This window comes from Macrobrachium rosenbergii, chromosome 54 (assembly GCF_040412425.1).
Source record: "Macrobrachium rosenbergii isolate ZJJX-2024 chromosome 54, ASM4041242v1, whole genome shotgun sequence".
In the NCBI taxonomy this organism is placed as follows: domain Eukaryota; kingdom Metazoa; phylum Arthropoda; class Malacostraca; order Decapoda; family Palaemonidae; genus Macrobrachium; species Macrobrachium rosenbergii.
This window is the reverse complement of record NC_089794.1, coordinates 14,575,103-14,580,102: the sequence shown is the minus strand read 5'-3', so window position 1 is coordinate 14,580,102 and position 5,000 is coordinate 14,575,103. Positions and strand designations below refer to the sequence as shown.

At 34.9% G+C, this 5,000-nt stretch overlaps 1 protein-coding gene across 1 annotated transcript in view; it reads left to right on the top strand.

Moving 5' to 3' along the window:
- Nucleotides 1–5,000, top strand: part of LOC136834769 (histone-lysine N-methyltransferase SMYD3-like) — a 124,140-nt gene that overhangs the window by 100,964 nt on the left and 18,176 nt on the right. The gene's annotated exons all lie outside the window — the stretch shown is intronic.

The following is a 5,000-nucleotide window of genomic DNA, read 5'->3' as shown; positions in this document are numbered from 1 at the left end:
TAATGAACGGGGAATAAGTAAAGGGGGGGAAAAGGTGTGATAACTAGGTAAGAGAAGGGAGGGAAGGGGGGAAATAGGTTTGGAATATAAGAGGAGGGATGTATATGAGGAAAATAATAAGAAAATGAGTAGGTAGAAAAAGAGGGAGGAATAAATGAGGGGAAGGGGCTTTGGTAGATAATGAACGGGGAATAAGTAAAGGGGGAAAAAAGGTGTGATAACTACGAAGAAGGAGGAACATATGACGGAAACATTGCTGTGGGAAAAAAGGTAGGGAGTATTGAATAACTGGAAAACAGGTGAAAGGAGAAAGGAGTAATAAGTGCAACGGTGTAATTAAGGGAAGTGGAATTAATCGTTATTTCTTTTTATCCATTCAGTTGGGACATATTTCCAATCATACCAGTTTCATCGCAAATGCAAAATTACCGAGATATTTGGTCAATTGTGCAACTAGTTATGATCAGCATTTATTTACAAAAGTCTCTATATTTAGCACAGAGTTTAGGCAGTATGAGGTGCTGCCATCTATGTGCCTTTTGAGAAAACGAGTATTCGCCCTCAATTGAATATCCGCATAAAATTCATATGGTTATGATTAATTATATTAGGAATCAATGCGGAATTGTAATGAAATATATGGTAGATAATTGAATGGTAAAATTATAATTTTTCCATCAAATTTGCTGCAGTTGATAGACTGAAGTTATGCGTAATCGATATACTACAAGTAAAATCTGCGCCAAAGTTTCTTCGGCGTAATCGAGTTTTCTGTACAGCGTATAATGCCGTATGAAACTTTCTGCCACGGTCCGGTGGTAGCCTTAGCAACGGCCCATGAAACTCAGCCACGGCCCGGTGGTGGCCTCGGCCACGGCCCATGAAACTCTTAGCCCCGGCCCATGAAACTCAGCCACGATTATGGTTAACTTTAACCTTAAATGAAATAAAAAAAATACTGAACATGCCAATTTGCAGCCCGCTAGCCTCAGTAGTTTTTAAGATCTGAGGACGGACAGAAAAAGTGCGGACGGACAGACATAGCCATTTCAATAGTTTTTTTTTTTTTTTTTTTTTTTTTACAGAAAACTAGAGTGAATATTATTATTTTGTTTCCGAAGAATTTGAGTTACAAACAATTACGATAAATATTTTCACCGTAAAGAACAGCAGATCGACAAGGATACATCCTAACTTTCCTTTCCTTTGCACAATTCAGCGTAGGACGGTGCGTCCAATCTTGGCATTTTAGCGTGACCTTAGGGCAGTGGTTCTCCAATTTTTTTGGCACCTTTACCTTTGCCCCGTTCCTCTTCAGTTATGTGAAGTTATAATATAAAGGAAAGAAAAATATTGCAATGCTTCATTTCTAATCGAATGCATTTTATATGTAAGAAATTAATTTTACTCTTACGCGAGACTTAAGAAATAAAGAATTTAGATTTTAGACATTATTCTTTTGAAAAAAAAAATTAAAATGAAAGCATTGTTCCTCTTATTACATATTGGAATTAAAGTAATATTTCTTTGGTAATTAATAGAAAATAAAGAACTATTACTTTTAGAAAGTGCCTCGTTACCCCCCAGGAACGGCTTCATTACCCCCAACAGTTAATTGCCCCCAGTTTGAGAACCACTGCCTTAGGTGAAACGTCCTTCCTGACAGGGGGCTTTGACCCCTGTACATTCCAACTCCCAGCCCACTCCCAGCCGCCCACCGCCCTCAGCTGAGTTCTGTCTGATGTGATTGACCAAGAACACCGACATGGAAACTCATTAGACTAAAGATCACCTAGAAAAATCAATTGAAAATATATGATTAATTATCACGTAAACAAGCATTTCTGTATATTAATATCTATAATGAAATACTTCAGACCAGTTAATGAAATACTTCAGACCAGTGGTTCTCATCCTAGGGGCGCGTCCCCTAGGGGGGCGTCGGCAATTTCCAGGGGAGGCGCGGGCCCTAGGGAAAAATTAAAAATTCTCTCATTATTTTCGTTATTTTCTTAACGAGAATGAGGAACCGATATTCAGAAGTTTATGAAAAAATGCAAAAGTATCATAGCCTTATAACGTTAGTTTCTTTTGGTCTACTACTCTGGTTAAACTCGTTGGGCTTAGCATGTCTTGTAATTATTTACCTCCCTCCCTATTCCTCGAAACCCCTTCTCTTTTCTCTTTTTCATTTTCCTCTAAATCTGGGAGGGAATTTTTACTCATAGATGCAAGGGGAGGCGAGGAGGGAAGGACCAACTCTTAGAGGGGGCGTGCTAATAAAAAGGTTAAGAAGCACTTCTTCAGAAGGAAATGGTATAAAGTGAAAATGATGAAAATCAACCAGAGAAAATCAACAGCAATACAGAAATGCAGTGCGTACTTATGGACGCTTTGGGAATATGTTAGGGCAGTTTATTCATAAATAATCGTCCTATTCACAGTACATATCCCTCTACTGCGAAGCTTTGGAATTCCCTTGGTGCTCCTGTTCTTTTTTTTTTTTTTTTTTCCAAATCTTATAACCATCTACCCTCTCAGAGGTATAAGTTGGACTTCCAGGTGGTCTTGGAATTAAAAGGAATTGTAGTGATATATAATTTGTGAGTAGTGTACCTGTCCCATCAAATTCTAGTAGGTTATATGGCTCTACATTTTCTTGTTCAAGATTTGGTTTCTATTTAGCTCAAGATTTTGTTTCTATTTAGTTCAAGATTTGGTTACTATTTAGCTCAAGACTTGGTTTCTATTTAGCTCAATATCTGGTTTCTATTTAGTTCAAGATTTGGTTACTATTTAGCTCAAGATTTGGTTTCTGTTTAGCTCAAGATTTGGTTTCTGTTTCTGTTTAGTTCAAGATTTGGTTTCTACTTAGTTCAAGATTTGGTTTCTATTTAGCTCAATACTGGTTTCTGTTTAGTTCAAGATTTGGTTTCTATTTAGCTCAATACTGGTTTCTATTTAGTTCAAGATTTGGTTTCTATTTAGCTCAGACTTCCTGTTACACACATGGAAATGTACGAATCCCCAGTTCGTTTTAGTTTTCCATAAAAGAAAACTATTGTGCCGGCCTCGTCTGTCGGTCCGCACTTTTTTCTGTCCGCCCTCAAATCTTAAAAACTACTGAGGCTAGAGGGCTGCAAATTGGTATGTTTGATGATTGGGGGGTGGATGATCAACATACCAATTTGCAGCCCTCTAGCCTCAGTAGTTTTTAAGATCTGAGGACGGACAGAAAGAGTGTGGACAAAAATAAGTGCTGACAGAATAGACTGCGGACGGACAGACAAAGCCGGCTCAGCAGCTTTCTTTTACAGAAAACTAAAAGTGTAGATACCCAAAATATATTTTTATTATTGAAAATTTTCCAAAAAAAAACCTTGCGACATTTTCGAGGCGAGTAGGAAAGCCTCTATTTATTAAGCCTATTACGAAATAGATCTATTCTTATATATGCTATATATATGTGTGTATTTTTTATATATATATATATATATATATATATATATATATATATATATATATATATATATATATATATATATATATATATATATATATATATATATATATATATGCAATACACACACACACATATATATGTATATATATGTATATACATATATTCCAATAACGGCATACACAAAACAGCTCATTCTATTTTTCCGCATTTTTTTTTTCGTTTGCTGATGCCGAATAACACTCTAAAAAACTTACGAAAAAAACCTTCACAGATGCATAAACAATTTGAGGTTTTTCCAACATCAAGGACACCCAACACTCGAAAATTTTCGCCCCTTTTTTTCAGTTTTCGTTATTTTTTTCATTTTCGTTCCGAAGGTGCAGAAAGTTGTTTGAATGGAAATGCGAATGAAGGAATGAATTTTTGATAATAAAAGGGTAATGTAGAGAGAGAGAATGGAAATGAAGCCATGTTTGGCTGAGTGGATTTGAAAATTATATAGGTTTCCCAGGGGGGGGAGAGAGAGAGAGAGAGAGAGAGAGAGAGAGAGAGAGAGAGAGAGAGAGAGAGAGAGAGAGAGAACGATGTTTAAATGGTTACGGAAAGAATGAAGGATGATTTAAATTAATAAGAGATTGAGAAGATTCTGGAAAACAGTGACAGAAATCACGTTGAAGTAATGTATATATATATATATATATATATATATATATATATATATATATATCTATATATATATGTATATATAGATATACTGTATATACATATATGTATATGTATGTATGTATATGTATTGTATATATATATTATATATATATATATATATATATATATATATATATATATATATATATATATATATATATATATATATTATTAAGAGAGAGAGAGAGAGAGAGAATTCTTGGTGAATAGTTCCACCTTGCTGAGAGGAGAAATAGTCTACCTGAAGAGGCATCCCATTTTTAATCAATAATCGCTCCCTCTCTCTCTCTCTCTCTCTCTCTCTCTCTCTCTCTCTCTCTCTCTCTCTCTCTCTCTCTCTCTCTCTCTCATGGCTACCAGATACATAATCATCCCCTTAGATCAGGGATTGAACCCGTTTTCTCGCTATAGAGATGATTGTAGTGTCGGTAAACCACGGTAACTGACCCAGAGAGAGAGAGAGAGAGAGAGAGAGAGAGAGAGAGAGAGAGAATGAAGGTGCAATACATCAATACGCAAGTTTAGTTTTAAGTGTATAGATATTAGTAGTTTTGAGACTTACCATCATTCATTTGTTATTTAAACTGTTCTCTTTTCTTTTTACCGACCATTTTGATTTTGCTACAAATGGCCATTTGCTCTTTTTTTGAATGGTAATGTTCGTAACGATGAAAAGTTATTCACGATTTCCGCTTTTAGCTTTATGATTCGTTTTCATGTCCTCAGTCGTTTTAAAAACCTACCAGAACATTATATATATATATATATATATATATATATATATATATATATATATATATATATATATATATATTTAAATTATAAATTTTTT